Source organism: Schistocerca piceifrons, chromosome 2 (genome assembly GCF_021461385.2).
Source record: "Schistocerca piceifrons isolate TAMUIC-IGC-003096 chromosome 2, iqSchPice1.1, whole genome shotgun sequence".
In the NCBI taxonomy this organism is placed as follows: Eukaryota; Metazoa; Arthropoda; class Insecta; order Orthoptera; family Acrididae; genus Schistocerca; species Schistocerca piceifrons.
In genome coordinates, this window is record NC_060139.1 from 571,543,230 (window position 1) to 571,561,513 (window position 18,284).

General features: G+C 41.4%; 1 pseudogene; it reads right to left on the reverse strand.

Moving 5' to 3' along the window:
- Positions 1–12,341: 12,341 nt before the first annotated feature.
- Positions 12,342–12,459, reverse strand: LOC124778966 (annotated as a pseudogene).
- Between the last annotated feature and the right edge of the window lie 5,825 nt (positions 12,460–18,284).

Sequence of the window (18,284 nt, forward strand, 5' to 3'; positions counted from 1 at the left end):
GAGGTCGCCACGTCAGTCTAGTGGGCCGCGCCGTATAGCGAGGGGTAGTGGCTTTGCGGCCGACACGAGAGCAACAGCAGTCAACCCACGACATCGGTCTGGTTGGGGCGAGCTGCGACGCCGTGAAACGGGAGATCGGCGCGCCTTCCTGCGTCCGTTGAAGCCGCTGGCAGCGGACGGTTCGGGAGAGCGTTTTGAGGGTGCTGCGCCAGGTCTTCGCCAGACATCGCAGTTTGTTAGAAGTTAAGTGATTCGTGTTAAATTCTACTTGTTTTCTTGGTCAGTCTCTCGTTCCCAGCTTGCTCGTCTGTCTCTCGTCCGCATTTGTTAGGCAGGTAGTGTTTGTCTGTGTCGATCTGCCATACGTTAATAGCTACCTCTGTCATGTTTGTCGGATTCGGTGTTAAGGAATTTATTGCTTAAGGTGTAAAGGCCGAATTCCTGAAATATGTTTTTATGTTGCCTAACATCTTGAGAGGCGGTATATGTGTAATGTGGAGAATGTTTGTACATTTTATGTAAGACTGCATTTCATGGGTTTTTATTTAAATGGTCATTTAGTATATAAAGTTGCCACCCTTCCACTGTAAGAGTTTTCTTTTAAAAACAAGTTGCACTTTCGGTGGCAAGTAATTTTTTTTAATGTGAGTGTTTTGTACCATTTCCACCCCTCTTACGGAGTGCGTAGTCTGCTGATGAAGATATACGCATTACAGGGTGTTTGGAAATTCCAATAACAAACTTCAACGACTTGTAAAGGGGAGAGAGTATAAAATATTTTGAATGGCAACTCATGTCCGAAAATGTTATCCAGTGACGCTAAAGAGCGTCAGAACTATAGGCGCTGAAACCTGTGGAAGTAGGCATATACAGGTGACTCCATGATGATGTTACAAACCTTCTGGGATGATGGAGAAGGATAAATGTATCAATATGAGTTAAGGGTCCCTGTACCGCAAACGAATTAGTCGAAAGTTATAAGCGCAAACCGTTCTGATACCTCTAACAGTGGAATACATGTACCGGTGCTGTTGTTGATGAGATTGTGTGGGAGGCGACTTTCAGAGGTAGCAGTATGGACTGAAACAAGAAAAAATATCCAGTAAACATGGGCTCTAAAATGCATACCTTAAGAGCTGTAAGCACTTGTTCATCTTCGCTACTGTGAAACACATCTCCACTACTCAACAAGTGCTCCAGCTCTTAACTTATGCATTTTAGAGCCCATGTTTGCTGGATATTTCTTCTTGTTTTTGTCCATACTACCAGCTCTGACAGTTGCCTAAACTACCATCTCAGCAACAACAGTACCATTACATGCAGTCCACTGTCAGAGGTATCAGAAAGGTTTTCATCTATAACTTTCGACTCATTCGTTTTCAGGACACAGAAACTCATCTCAAATTGATACATTTATCCTTCTCCATCACCCTAGAAAGTTTGTAACATCATCATGGAATCACCCTGTAGATACATGTATTTGCAGGTGCCGGCGTCTATAACTTTGACGCTCTGTAGCGTAGTCGGACGACGTTTCCGGACATGGATTCCCATTCAAAATTTTATGTTCTCCCTTCCATCTACAAGTCCTAGAAGTTTGTAACGGGAATTTCTGAACACCCCGCATATGTATGCAAGGGCTCTCTTCGGTCGGACATGACCGACAGAACAGACATCATGAGCATATGTACATGTGTATATCCTCATGTAGATGAGCGCGACAGCTCTTACGATTATTTCAGTGCAGATGCACATTATGTTCGAACTCCTGTGGGATTCATGCTGAGCTACCGGCAGGTGGAGAATGTACAGGCACGCTACTTGTGTACGACAGGATGGGAAATTGAGTCAGATGGGCAGCGTGCCAGGATAGCAGAGGTAGCAGAGACGACCGCTCGCTTTAAGTGATAAATCCGAGTTCGAATCCCAGTCATGCACAAATTTTCACCTGTTGTTAGCCCGAATGCGTCTGATGTCGTCGTTTCTTCTTAACTCGGTCTATGATGTCACGGCTCCACTGTTGCGTAGATAGGCATAAACTGACTTGCTAAGATTTTTTTTAACTTTGAAACTACTATCAGAGTTTTTCTAGCTTCTGGTGGTGTCTTCACCATTAGAAGACGAAACATTAAGCACAGAAATATGACTTAAACTACATCCAACGGCCCACATACCAAAAATCATCAGTGACGCAATTACATGGCAGTCAATTTTGTTACGTTCTACTGTCAGTTACAGTACAGAAAGTTTTCTACTTTCATTAAGTCTGTCACAAATTGATAGTGCCAAAGCTGTAAGAATCTTACCAACTGAAAAGATGCTAACAGTAAAAAGAATCTCACAATGTATATCGTTATACAGACATTACAACACAGTAGTCACACCACCAAGCACTTTTGTTAGACAAGACATGTTCTCAGTAACAACAAACTGACTCAGATGGGAAGTGTTACACCATCCGCACATTGATCAAACGCTAACAAACTAATACTATAGTATTTCCATGCTTGTATGACATACTGATTACAATTTCATCCTCGTGCAAGTTCCTTTTCAGTAGAGAAAAATGCCACTCCTTCAGATGAAGAATGGTGAGTACACTATTGTTATTGGGTGTTTTTAACGTTACTGGAATTTTTCAGGTGGAGGCCACAACACAGCACCCACAGATGAAGTACACGTGCATCTTATCGCCATGTTTTCGGACTCTGAAAAAGGTCGAGCCATTGGCATGAGGGACATGGGATTCTCATATAAATAGATTGCAGAGACAATTGTCTGTAGTGCAATAACTGCAGAACGTGTGATGACGTGACGTTCTAAGTACAACACTGTGACGAGAAGAGCAGACACAAGTCCTTCCAGAACGAATAAACAACAAGAAAGCACAACGTTTCTTCTATTGGCTCTGACTAATAGATGGACGGCATCGGCTGAAATCCGGGCAGAGGTTACAGGCAGAGAGTAACAACGAACCGGCAGGAGCAGATTACTGGAAGCTAGGTTGTGATATAGAGTTGTCCTGTTCCGTTTGCCGCCGACATCATACTACAGACAGTGGACAGAGTACGCGCAGTATACGACGGCCGAAATGCAGTGAACAGTTTTCGTCTGAAGCACTGGGCAAGTTCATTAGTCCGGAAGGGAAAGTCGACATTGTTTGACCGCTTTCGCCGGCCTGTGTGGCAGAGCGGTTCTAGTCGCTTCAGTCTGGAACTGCGCGACCGCTACGGTTGCAGGTTCGAATCCTGCCTCGGGCATGGATGTGTGTGATGTCCTTAGGTTAGGTAGGTTTAAGTAGTTCTAAGTTCTAGGGGACTGATGACCTCAGATGTTAAGTCCCATAGTGCTCAGAGCCATTTTTTGACCGCATTCCGCAAGTTGACCATGCTCTGCAATGACAGAAAAAAATTAATTTTTGCTTTACTTATGCTTCGTTTGTCACGTTCACGACGATGGCCCATCATTTCGTTAATGGTCATTGTTACAGTGATATTTGCATTTAAGTAAGACACTGCACGAACATCGAAAAAGTTCGAAATAGGAGTCGCTATGATTTTATTTTTCGTACATATCACATAATATGTTGCTGCGCATAAAAGTTTGGTATGATATTGAATTTTTCTTTACACTTGGGTGGAGATCTCCGTCTGTCGCCAATCTCGAGAAAACTGATCTGATGTGGCACACCAGTGATATAGCCAGAATGAAATATGCACAACATTCCTCATGTTTCATAAATAGTTTGAGGTATCTGAATGAGATTTTGGCCAATGATAGCACACAGAGAGGAGAGAGTATTTTGCCATATCGTTATTATGCAAAGCTTCATTCCCTACCATGTTATTCCACTAACTAAGGACTTTTTCGCTGAAAGAATGTAATTTTTAAGGGCCATGGATAGTTGGTGAAACGAAAAATGTTGTGGGTTTTGGAGAAGCATAAGTGAAGGCATTACACGTTTATTTTTGTACTGATAATGTGCTTTTTCATAAGGTATTAACCTTACGTTTTCACAGTTCCTCAATACACTTGATAAACCATGGTTTCAGAATTTTCTTGCAATTGCATCAGCATATGTCAGTTAAATGGCTCTGAGCACTATGGGACTCAACTGCTGAGGTCATAAGTCCCCTAGAACTTAGAACTACTTAAACCTAACTAACCTAAGGACAACAGAAACATCCATGCCCGAGGCAGGATTCGAACCTGCGACCGTAGCGGTCGCGCGGTTCCAGACCGTAGCGCCTAGAACGGCTCGGCCACTTCGGCCGGCCACATGTCAGTAAGTTGACACTGGAAACTCCACTATGTTTCAACAAAAGAAGCAAATTTTATCATAGTAACAAGAAAACAGTAGTTTTAATCAAAATTCTCCACTCACGATGCTTCTCTGAGAGTTACAAATGGTTAAAAAGCCAGGAGAAAATAAATCGCTGCATTTGTTGCATTTTCATCAGCATTCTTGCCAGATACTAACCGCAGCAGAGATAACAGCAGATCTTTTTGAATGGTCGCCATACAGGTATGGGCGAGGAGACGCTTCACTTAATATTTAGTAAAATTGTGACAATAGGCTTCCCCTTCAACGCTGGACATTTCTCCTACAGAACCTGCCTGCAATCCCCACCTTTGCCGCTTTCCCAACGCATGCCTTGTCATTTACGCATCTACTAGCCATGTTATTCTGCACGCATTCCTGTTTGCAAGATGTAGAGCCAGAGTCAAATGGGACACTGACTGGAACTCTGTGCTATCAGCGACGAGCCTCGCTTCTGTCTATGGCAGTCACATCAACGCCAATGTATCGGTAAACGACTTTCAAAGGAAGCAGTGATTCTTGAGAGCTGTACCTCTCCAGTTCCTGTGTGATGTTGTGGAAAGGCGTTGGATACGATAGCAAAAAATGGTATGGTATTGTTAAAGAAAGACTTGCCAATACGAGCCATGAATGGTAAACTTTTTAGTTATAACATTCATGACCAGAAAACCAAATCGCATCTTTCAGCGCAAGAATCCAAAATCTCATACTACAGTTCACACCACAAACGCCTTGAGTAATATATAGATTCTTGACTTGCCTACCCAGTCATCCATACAGCATGTATGGGATGTGACAAAAAGACGTATAGTTTCAACGAGCGTCCAGCCAGCAACGAATACAATAGTGTATTCATGACGATAGAGGTTATACATCCTGATGCTGACGGTGGGCATCAGTTCTGAATGAAGCAGAAGTTTTATCTTTTAATATCTGGTATGTGACAATCACCTCCATAAACATCGTACTATTGCTTCTTAGTGTTATACTTTCCTTTTCTGTAAGTGTGCAAGTAAAAGATGGCAAAGATATTTTTTGTGGGCAGTAGGAATGAGAGAAAGTGAAAAGTTTTCCGATACGTTAAGAAAAGGGCAAGCCAGGTTCTTTCGTTAAGTAGCAAGAACGGACAACAGCACTTACCAAACGAATTTTTATTAACGGTAACATGACTCAGAAATGACTGTCTGTGCACCCAACACAGACTTGGGTCTTCTGAAATTTAAACACACACTTAGGTCTTCCGAAATTGTTTCATTTATGAAGGTAGTACTATGTTTCCTACTTTTAATCATCAGATGAATACCGAAATAACATAAAGAGGTTTGAAAAACACACCGACAACGCGTATTATGTTGTGCAAGACGGCAAAATGTTTTTTTTTTTTTTTCTACAAAGAACTTCTGTCGAGAAATGCGCTCCGGTAAGTAAAAGTTACAGAACGGTGGCATCAGTTTCCTAGGATTTTGTTTGGTGTACTGATTAGTTGTGTAAGCAGCACCTGAGAGACTTTGAACTGGGTCTGATTCTGAGTCTGCACTGGCCGGCTGGTAGAATCGTGCATTACTAACCACATCCATGCCCGCGGCAGGATTCGAACCTGCGACCGTAGCGGTCGCGCGGTTCCAGACTATAGCGCCTAGAACCGCTCGGCCACCCGGGTCAGCTCATCACTGAAGACAATTCTACTCCAGTCAATGAGATTCCAGGCCGAAGACGTGTGTGAAGTCGCCCCGGACAGTGGTGGGATACCAGGCTGACGGCTGCCTGCCGTATGGCCAGAGAACTATAATCCGTTCATCATAAGAATAAAGCTGATGTAAACACTGCACTATGTATTCTTCCGCGTTTGCTGGAACCTCATTTGATTTCCGTTTCACGTGAGACTGCAGCCAAGCAGTCTCGAGTACTGTCAAGTACGATAATAAGTGTACATTTTGTGCTGTACGTTACGCGCACAATGACTTAGCAACAATACTGGACAACAGCTTTACCGGCGAATTTAACTTGGACGTCACTGGCCGGTCAGCTGGTTCCGCTAGCCTGCAGTGACGTGGCCAGCTACAGTTCACACGTAAAACCAGACGAACAAAGAAACAATGTCATTTTTAAGCAGAATGAAATAATACACTGCAAATCCCCCACAGTACGGTCCTTAGACGACTAGACGAAAACCGCAACACGTTATCGTTTTTAGCTAATGTACTACTGTAATTAAAAACGAGAATGACGAAAATTCCTGACTTAACCACAGGATAATTTTTCTGCGTAAGCTGTGTGTAACGTAAGAGAGTACTGAAGGATTTCACCGTATAGTTAAATATTAAAGCCACTGAAGGTATTACAGTCAGTCATCTGGTAATGTCTTAGCTTCTTGCTTATCCGAATCCGAGGAATACGATTCAGTTCTGGAAGTGTCACCTGCTGCGTTGATAATGAGCCTGTCAACAACAGAATCTACAAAGCCAACCAGGCGCAGCATTTTCTATTCTTCTTTTGTGACAAGCCGTTCTACATCTCGCCAGCATTCGGCAGCGACGTGTGAAAAAGCTGCATGCGTTAGTTCCAGTACGTCTGGCAGCTTGTTACTTCTCGGGCCAAATCCCGCAGCTTGCCGCCAGACCAGTTCTGTTGGGTTCATATTGTAATGGTACAGTAGCAAACGTAAAAACGCAGCATTTGTATGTTGTGCTCGATGCTGTGAAAATGATCGTTTTTCATGTTTCTACGATACTTATCTACCTCTGTGGTATAAAACGATGGACATAGTTCAAATAAAGCGGATATGGTTTTTCATTTTTGCCTTAAAAATTAAACTGTTATGTTTTCTTAATTTTACCAACTTTTATGAACAGTCTTTCATAAAACATCGATAATTAAGAATTTGCTTCTGAAATATGTAATTAGAAAAAAGACGTGCATTATTCATAGAAAATGGTGATGAGTTATACAGTTACGAGACGTACGTATTTCAAATTTAATGAGAAAAAAACTGATACTGGGGAGATTTGATTCAATCCACGTATAACCGCATTTGGTTCAGATTCGTTCCCGCTACTGACTCGTTCAAGGTAGAATACCTCTTCACTGCCGGCCGGTGTGGCCGAGCGATTCTAGGCGCTTCGGTCTGGAATTGCGCGATCGCTACGGTCGCAGGTTTGAATCCTGCCTCGGACATGGATGTGTGTGATGTCTTTAGGTTGGTTAGGTTTAAGTAGTTATAAGTTCTAGGGGGCTGATGACCTCAAAAGTTAAGTCCCATAGTGCTCAGAGCCATATTTTTCAACCTCTTCAACTGCAGTATATACGCCGCTGGGAAAACTTCAGAGCCGATTATCTCCGTAAATTTATTATAAACATTAAGAACAGCCTATTTATCGGCACTTCTAACAGTGTTCCACGCGTGTGTTTCACTACTGGACAAAAGCAGCCTCAGCCATTTCTGTACTGCGAATTAACAGCGCGACAATCAGAGCACAACGCAGCAGAAGCTGCGACTGTACACGATTTTTGAAATAAAAACTACGGACCTAAAACGTGATTAAGAAAAAGTTGATGGCTGTTAATACATTTGAATATCTTAAAGTTTCATTTAACACAAGTTAGCAAAGATATCTAAAACATAAGTAGGATCTACCTCCAAAACTGTAACAACACCAGTGTACGTGTGCTACGGCTTCTGACCAATCATCGCGTTTGTGTTTGTTTGCATCAGGTTTATTCTTATGATGAACGGATCATAGGAGTGAAGTTTGGCGTGCCATTTCTTTTCCTAGCAGAACCTCTTTGGTTGTCATCCGCGACATCCGTACAGCACAGCGGTACGTCGACGATATTGTGCGTCCCGGCTTGTTGCCCTTCGTGGCAGGCCGTCCTGGGCTTACATTTTAGTAAGATAATACCCGCCCGCGCATAGCGAGAGTTCCATCTGCTTGTCTTCGTGCTTGCCAAACCCCACACTGGCCTGCAAGGTCGCCGGATCTCTCCCCGATTGAGAACGTTTGCAGCATTACGTGCAGGGTTCTCCAACAGTCTCGGGGTTTTGACGATCTGACGCGCCAATTGGACGGAACTTGACACGATATCCCTCAGGATGACATAAAAGAACTTTATCAATCAGCGCCAAATCCAATAATGCTTGCATAAGGGATGGAGGTGGACCAACGCGTTACTGACTTGCTCGGTTTATGGCGCCTTTTCTCTTCAATAAATCATCCAATTTTTCTAAAACTGTAATCATTTGTTTGGCTATACATGTACACCACATCTACCGATTTCTGTCCCATTCCTATAATTTCTTCTCGTAGCGTACACCTTTTTTTATCTTAGAAAGTATTTTCGGAAAAAAGAGCGTGCGTGTAAGCGTATGTTTCAGTGTACACAGATTCGGCATACTGCCTTAGGGACCCACAGTGGGCGCCATGTAATGCTTGTTATCCATTTCTGCCTCACGTAGCACAGGTGGTATCATTAACGGTTCCGGATTATTACCAAGTCATCATCTGACGAACTGTGTAACTTCAGTTCCAACAGTCAAGGCACACACACGTTTACATTGTGAATGCATGTATGCAAGTACATTTACTTGTGTACAGAAGCAAGTCTGATTTGTAATTCAATTTCCTACAGTTTTGCTGTCTCCTGTTTTGTTTATTCTTAAACATTTCATCCGATGATTATTTGGTAACAACTAGAAACCGGTAATGATACACTCGCATGATTTGAGGTTGAAATATATTAATAAAATGTGCAGGTTTTCGTATTCTCTGGTAAATAAAACTGCCTAATGATCACGATATAAGATGAACATCAACAAAAGCAAAACGAGGATAACGGAATGTAGTCGAATGAAGTCGGGTGATGCTGAGGAAATTAGATTAGGAAATGAGACACTTAAAGTAGTAAAGGAATTTTGCTATTTGGGGAGCAAAATAACTGATGATGGTCGAAGTAGAGAGGATATAAAATGTAGACTGGCAATGGCAAGGAAAGCGTTTCTGAAGAAGAGAAATTTGTTAACATCGAGTATAGAGTTAAGAGTCAGGAAGTCGTTTCTGAAAGTATTTGTATGGAGTGTAGCCATGTATGGAAGTGAAACATGGACGATAAATAGTTTGGACAAGAAGAGAACAGAAGCTTTCGAAATGTGGTGCTACAGAAGAATGCTGAAGATTAGATGGGTAGATCACATAACTAATGATTAGGTATTGAATAGAATTGGGGAGAAGAGGAGTTTGTGGCACAACTTGACTGTAAGAAGGGATCGGTTGGTAGGACATGTTCTGAGGCATCAAGGGATCACCAATTTAGTATTGGAGGGCAGCGTGGTGGGTAAACATCGTAAAGGGAGACAAAGAGATGCATACACTGATTCAGAAGGATGTAGGCTGCAATACGTACTGGGAGATGAAGCAGCTTGCACAGGATAGAGTAGCATGAAGAGCTGCATCAAACCAGTCTCAGGACTGAAGACCACAGCCGGTCATGGTGGCCGAGCGGTTCTAGGCGCTTCAGTCCGGAACCGCGAGACCGCTACGGTCGCAGGTTCCAATCCTGCCTCGGGCATGGATGTGGGTGATGTCCTTAGGTTAGTTAGGTTTAAGTAATTCTAAGAGACTGATGACCCCAGATGTTAAGTCCCATAGTGCTGAGAGCCATTTGAACCATTTGAAGACCACAACAACGATCATAAATTTGCCCTTTGTGCAACATTGGTTACGCTTACGATACGTCGAATTCTATTCTCAAGAGAAGGCTTTGTAACTACTATTGTATCTCTTGCAATGCTATAAATATGAGAGGGTTGCAAGTAAAAAACATAGTTTTAAAATATCTGAGAATAATACGGAAACTAGCTTTTACTGTAAAAGAAGCAAAGGAACAGCAGGGTAATCTATGAAACAATATATAAATTCAATCATTTTTTGTTAGTGCTCTAAAACCGTTTTCGAATACGATAGCGACAAAGAGTTACAGAAATACACACAGAAGTATCAAGAGGCATATTCGTCTGTGGGCAGTGTTGACATTATCTCCGCCAGTCTCTCGCGTGCTTCAGACTATTGAGTATCACTGTTGTCACTGTTCGCTATTGTTATGATGTTGAGCATGAGTTCAAAACAAGACGAAAGAGTGTTATCATACGAGTGCATCGAAATGTATATGCAATTACTTGCACTGTGGGATGTTAGGGAAGATGAGCATAAAAACAGAAATACCAAGAATGAATCGTGTGAGCTGCTGCTCAGAAAATACTGGAAAATGTCACGAAGGACTATTTTTTTAACTAACCCAATGCACGTAATGACACGTTTCCATAATTTTCAATCAAATACTTTAAGGTGAAATTGCACTTGTAAATTTAAAGTCTTCGAAAGGATTGCTAATGGTAATGTATTGTAGTGTAATAGGTAAACACTGACTTTGTGGAATTACGTCTCTGAATGTAGTATTTCGTTTTTTGATCATGGGGATTTTAGCGTGCACAGAAATTTGCCCAAGGTAGCTTGGGGTAGGGGGGGAAGGGAGGAGGTAGGTGGAATGCAAGACTCTAATACTTCTACTATTCATGTATATGAGTTCGTCAATTCTGGAACGTATCATGTCCAAAGAACTAAATTTTATAGGTCGAAACCGCACTCAGAACAACAAACAAACGACTATACAGCTGTTGCTAAAGCCATAGTATTGTCTCAACGAGGTCAGCAACGTGATGTTACCTTTTCTAAACAAGAGGTTTAGCGGAGTCATGGAAAATCACTCCTAGAAGCGTATAAGTACTTCGCAATGAATAAAAATTTCATACCCCTGTGACAGATTCTGTCGCAGGAGATATTTATTTTATTATAATGCTCTGCAATTTTTATTTATTCATTCTGAAAACACATGTAACGTCAAAAGGTTTAGAGTCTTTTTTTTTTCTTTGAGGGGTGGGAGGGGGGGGCTCGAGAGCAGGTTGCACATCTTCCGCATTAAACGAGATTCAGGAACATCGCTAAACGTTCTACTCCGAGCCTTTCCCACATTAACCCAATCGTGAGGATTGGCAGGAAGTGAATATTAGCACGCCACTGGAGCACCCTTTCTGTGTACGAAAGAAACTCCAAAAGAGAAACATAGTCCCTGAAATGGTTAGTGGAATTCCCTTGTGTTAAATAACGTCGAAAGTTCGCATTAACTCTGATTAATAACAAGCAGTACACATGATGGGCTCAGTGATGGAAGCTGTTCGAACAACACGAAGTGCTGCGTCTTTTTTCTGAGCCAGTATTTTTTGCTGCATAATATGAACATTAAACGCAGTACGTAACCAAATGAACTTATCCGTTGTAAATTATAAGTGTGAGTTTATTTCAAGTGTCCAGTGAAATAAAATGTGACAGTTACTTCAATTACAATGTATCATGTCACAGAAGATAAAACCTCAGTCCTCTGATTTTCGTAAGATTGCAAGTATTTCTGCGCTTCAGTTCAGGGTACGACACGAGTCAGCCCGTATAGCGAGAGTGGCCACACGATGTCAAATGAGATTCACTTTCTCGCTAAATATCTTTGGGACAGGCAGAGTTAGTGATCAGAAAGACACACATTCTTTCTGAAACTGGTAGAAATAACTACTAAAAATAAACCACAAACCACAGATACCCTTCTTTTTCTCACGTTACTCTCGAGCCAACAGTATCAACAATATTTAAAAAAACCTTCAAACAAATGAAAAGCCTATTAATAATATTATAGTCATATATGCCGTCTTTTCCATAAAACAAAAGGCGCAACTAGTGTACTATAAACCTCGTATCACGAATGTCTGGATATTTATAATCTGTACATACACGGATGGTCTACCATACTGACTGGTCGCCGTGTCATCCTAATAGCCCAGGGCGTCACTGGATGCGGATACGGAGGGGCATGTGGTCAGCATACCGCTCTCCCGTCCGTTGTCAGTTTTCGTCACCGGAGCCGCTACTTCTCAGTCAAGTAACTCCTCAATTTACCCCACAAGGACTGAGTGCACCCAGCTTGCCAACAGCGCTCGGCAGACCGGATGGTCACCCATCCAAGTGCTAGCCCAGCCCGACAGCGCTTAGCTTCGGTGATCTGACGGAAACGGGTGTTACCACTGCGGCAAGGCCGTTGGCTTGTGTGGGTAATGCATCCTATAAATTTTGAATTTTGTTATATCACTAACACAGAGAGATTCCCTTCGTAGGTGCTGTGGATTTGGTGTAGGCGTTTTGTAGACACCAAACAATTTGCACGTGACTCATGGAATAAAGTATACTCCTTAGCTCTGAAGAGCAAAAGGAATTGGCATCACGTAACGGCATCGTCACGTTAGCGTACATTTACACTGTCTGTCATGTCATATCACGTCACGTCACGTCAACTGACTTTGCCCACTAGCGAACTACGAAAGTGAGGTTACGAATCACCATTCATGATGCGAGAAATCGAAGCATAGTATCGAAATTGAAGCACTAACAACAATAACATTTTGTAACGGCCAAAGTAAAATTCATAACGTATGTTCTTGATCAATTTCGTTTGTTAAAGTGCTGAGGAGTGAAACAACATTTCAAAAAATCGTCATTTATTTGTTAGACAAACTCTATACCTAGAAACACCTCCAACAATAGCTATAAAGGAATAAATTAAGCCTATTTACCTTATCAGTTATGTTTTTTCCTACATACCTAATAATGTCATAAACAACTGTATTTTTCTCCTTCATTGAAGCTGATATTTTCACTTAAAAGGTTATTTATTGGAAATTCCTTGTTTACGTTCTTATATACATTCTGTGTATCAGCTCTGTTCTGTTATTGTAAAACTTTTAGGTATCTTATCTCGCATGTGTAACAAGTGGAAACAAATATCCATGTCGCCGTGGAACGTTTTCAGTTTGCCACGAAAAAAAAAGCAAAATAAAAAAATGAGAATTAAAAACACACAAAAGCAGAGGATCCACTACTATAAAACGAATGAGGATGGTGAAAACAGATTAACTTAATATCAAAGATTTCTTCCCAAGAACCCTCGGCGTGCCGTAATGTGACGTGACAGTCCGTTGACGGCCTGCGTGGATGCCATCATTTGAAATGAATTGTAAAATATTTTGTTGTGACGTGAACTGACGTGACGTGACCTAATGGGCAATGTGACTGGCCGTAAACGAACGTCTTCGTCCTAAAACCACGTGAAAATTCCAGCTTAATGTTGGAAACATGCACAGGATGCAGGGATCATTCCAGACATGTTTCTACTCAATGATTTACTCCATGGCGTGATGTCACTCGTGCATGTGGCAAGTTTCGACAGTGGGGGATATCTACCACGTTTGTGGTCGTATCCCAAATAGCATGTGGTGCTTTGCTTGTGTAGAGACTTAGTTGATGATGATATTAGGTCCCATACTCCGAGGACCGTAGGGGAACGATGCGGGAGACCCGCACCGCCGACTAGGCAAGGTCCTAGCGGAGGTGGTTTGTCGTTGCCTTCCTCAAGCCGTATTGGGGATGAATGATGATGATGATGACGACACAATAACACCCAATTATCCTGAGTGAGGAAAAATCCCAGACCCCGCCGGGAATCTAACCCTGGACACCGTGCGCGGAAAGCGAGAACGCTACCGCAAGACCACGAGCTGCGGACGTAGTTATTGCACCAAAAATGCCAGATTGCGTCGTTTACGGGTGTACTAATCGATCCGATCGTAATCTAAAGTTTAAAGGAAACACATTTTCTCTAGTAAGTGGAGCAGTTGAAGCACTATTTTCTTTTGTATACACGAATTATGGTTGCGCCGTTTACTTTTCTTCTTTCCTGTGTTTTTCATTGCCTTCCAAACCGCAAACGCTCCGACATCCGAGCCCCACTATATCAACGGTCTCGTCCCTGCACAACACACTGCTACGAGTCCGCGCTAACTGTTGTTGCAGCATCTCTTGCCCTAATTTCTTCCCGCCGTTAATTATTCGTTATTCACATTACCTCCCTCTTTAAAAGATTCTGGATGGAACAACCGCAGACAGAGGTCATGTGTGTGTGTGTGAGCTTTGTGTCTATCATTGTATGAATGTGTGTCTGCGCTTTGCTTCCTTTCTGAAGTAGGCTTTGACCGAAAACTTAATATGAACCCTTTTTTCGTTGCGCCTGCCTGCTGTTCGGCGTGTGAATAGCAATCGAACAACTTCACAGCACAGTTATTGCCTTACGGAGTTTGTCGTAAACAATTCACTGCACTTCAGAAGAAACAATAATGTACATAATTACAATACCAGAAGAAAAAGGTGATACTCGCTACGCCAGATTAAGGTTATCTGTAGTACAAACAGCGGTTCACAATGTTGAACCAAAAATTTTTGTCACCTACTCAGTGATACTAGATCCCTTACACAAAGCAAAGCACAATTTGAAACTAAACTGAAAACGGTTCTGTTTGATAGCTCCCCCTGTTCCAAGGAAGATTACCTATTATTCTAATGCGTTAATGGTGATGACACTATTCAACAACCATTTTGCATCTGGGATATGATACATCAACTAGTATGTATTTTGCTGTGAAGAATCCGAATATACCTTTCAAAATGTTCTAGCACGTACAATTTTTGAGTTTTCAAAGGTTTTTTATTTTTCGTATTCAGTATTTCGCTTTTTGCTGTTCTTCTGTTTCGATGTTTAATTGTTGTTTGTTATTTGCAGAGGAGAGCTAGAAAATCTACAAATCGTCAGTAAATGGTTGGTGTGGTAATACAGTGGTGTGAAAGTGATCCTCAGCAAGTGTTTCCTCTGAAAGATAGTACAACTTTTTGTTTTTAAACTTACACTAAGAAAAATGGGAACTAGTAAATCTCGTTGCTGTCGAAACCACCCCGACAACTTTTGTTATGTGTGTGGGAAAATCACTCCAAAAGCCCAAAGAAAATCAATCACTGATTTGGTTAAGAAGGCATATAAATCGTATCTTGGTTGTCCTGTTGCTGATCAAGATAAAAATTTTGCACTTCACATTGCTTGCATAACTTGTACTACAACTTTAACCGGGTGGTTGAAAGTAAAACACCGACCCATGTCATTCGCTGTTCCGATAGTTTGGTGTGAGCCTAAAGACCGTTATTCAGACTGTTACTCCAGTCTTACAAATATTTCGGGACATTCTAGCAAAACTAGACATAAAATAAAGTATCCAAATGTATCTTCAGTGCATTTGCCTGTGCCCCATGATGAGGGGTTGCGCGTTCCTGTCTGTAACTTGAAAGCCACGCAACCAGACACTATGTCAAGTGAATCAGGAAGTATTGAACATATAGAAGAGTGCTGCCATCAATATCATGACACTTCGCCGCAGCTCTTTAATCGGAAGGAACTGAATGATATAGTTCGCGATCTAAAACTTCCGAAACAGCAAGCCGAACTCTTGGTGTCGAGGCTGCAACAACGGATCGATTCCCGGCGGGGTCAGGGATTTTCTCTGCCTCGTGATGACTGGGTGTTGTGTGATGTCCTTAGGTTAGTTATGTTTAAGTAGTTCTAAGTTCTAGGGGACTGATGACCATAGATTTTAAGTCCCATAGTGCTCAGAGCCATTTGAACCATTTGCAACAACGGAACCTTCTAGCTCCAGGGACAAAAATTTCCTGCTTCAAATCAAGAGTTGCTTCCTTCGCTCAGTATTTCGATATGCATAATTCAGTGTGTGTTATGTAGAGATGTCAATGGTCTGATGATGCAGTTAGATGTACAACATAATCCACAGGAGTGGCGACTATTTATTGATTCCAGTAAAACCAGCATGAAAGCAGTACTACTACATAATGGCAACGCATTTCCATCGGTACGTTTGTCTTACGCAGTAAACATGAAACAAACTTATGAAACCATGTCTTTGCTGCTAGAGGCATCAAATGTAAGGATCATGAATGGCAGCTTTGCTGTGATTTAAAAGTTGTTGTACTCCTTACATGTTTACAGGCTGTATTCACGAAATACTGCTGCTTTTTGTGCCTTTGGGACAGCCGTGACACCATGAACCACTATACAGTCAAGAAATGGCCTATAAGGAAGTCAGGTATTACTGGAAACGTAAATGTTAACAATACCCGATTGGTTGCGCACGATAAATTCATTTTGCCTCCCCTTCATAGCAAGTTGCGCCTTATCAAGAACTTTGTAAAAGCTCTGGATAAAGAAAGTGAGGCCTTCAATCACTTAAAAGTAAAGTTTCCCAAATTAAGTGAGGTAAAGCTGAAAGAGGGTATAGTTGCTGGACTACAAATAAGAGAATTGCTGAAAGCCTCCCATGGAGTATCATATTACACTGGATAAAATTTCAGAAATCGGCGAATATATTATTCCAACAGATTCAATCATTTTTTTAATGATTATATAGCAATATAGGTTGCAATGTATTCCAAACACATTTTAACAAAAGAATAAGAGCGGCAAATAGCTTACTACCTAAACCAATAAATATCATTTAACTGAAAATAGGCGTCTTATTATTTATTAACACACATTTTTTACCCTGAACTCAACTGTCGCCAAAAACCACTTTAAGAATCACCAAATTTGACCAATTTGTCGGCAGAGGACAACACTCTCCTTTTGTTAAGCCATATTCCATTCCCCCAAACCCCATTCCCCCCCCCCCCTTCCTTATTAGCCTCACCCCCCCCCCCTTGACCGACTTCTAGAATCGCCCCTGTAAGCACTGCAATTTTTAGTATTTAAAACGGCTTTTGCGTGCACATGACACAAATAATGAACATGAAGAGTCGTTATGTTGCAATAGCGAAAAAAAAGAATATATAGCAAGTCAGTATCCGTGGTGCTCTTTGACTTACAAGCCAGTTCGTTGACTCTTGAAGCCATTTGTGTTTGATAGCAAAGTTCATAACAATGTATACACAACCACAAGACAAGATACATAATAAGTTTCACTTGGACTTTTGATTCTTGTTTGTAGTTCAGAACACATTATTATCTTCTGATGTGAAAGGTGTTCACAGTTCTACCAGTAAGGTAAGAAATTACAAAAATGCAGAAATTCATAATGTATTAGACGGATATCTTCTTAGTCATATACTCTACTCCGAATATGCTGAATCTGCGGTTTCTAATGTCCACAAATAATGTGGTAATAATGTTTCAATAAACCACATTGATGCAGAGCATATATATATATATAAACGCTTCAGACGATTAATAGTAACTAAATAGCCTAACTACGAAAGAATGATCCTCTTTCTAAATAGCTGATCTTCCAAGTAAACAAGAGTACATTTATAGTCAATCTGTGTATAAACAGAATAAAGCTGATACCTTTGATTAAAACTGCATAACCAGGTCAGACACAAAAGACGTAAAGTAGCCTGGAATGAATGTTTACTAGTGTATCCTCTGACAGTTTCGCATTTATCGCAGTTCCATTCTACAGGTACAAGCATGTACCGAACACGACATGTGGATGAAAATGAAGTGCCGCTCGTGTCTCAGTGTTATAATTAATACTTCGTACTCACATCATTCCCTTGCCTCGTACTCCATGTGACACGTACCTCTGCTCTACCTGCTTCGCTCTTATGCGGTTTACCTCAGATAAGATATCGCTGAATAAGATAAGATCTGGGACTCTGAGGCGTCAGCCAGTAGAATTAAGCTATTACTACACGATACGCTCCTGATTATGAAATTAATAACACTTTAATCTGGGGAAAGTTCAGTGTATTATTACGATCACTATCTGGAATATTTTTCATTGCTAGAGCAATATTTTTAACGCTAAATAAATAAGATGAAGATATACGCAAATTTTCCCGCAAAACTATTCCTCTTGGTTTTGTTCAGGAGATTAAAATGTTCGTCACTGTTCTACTGATGCTATTAGATTCTCGCACGTTTCCTTTCATTCGGAGAGTTTTGTATCTCTTCGTTTTGCACAGATAAAGGAATCAAACGCTCT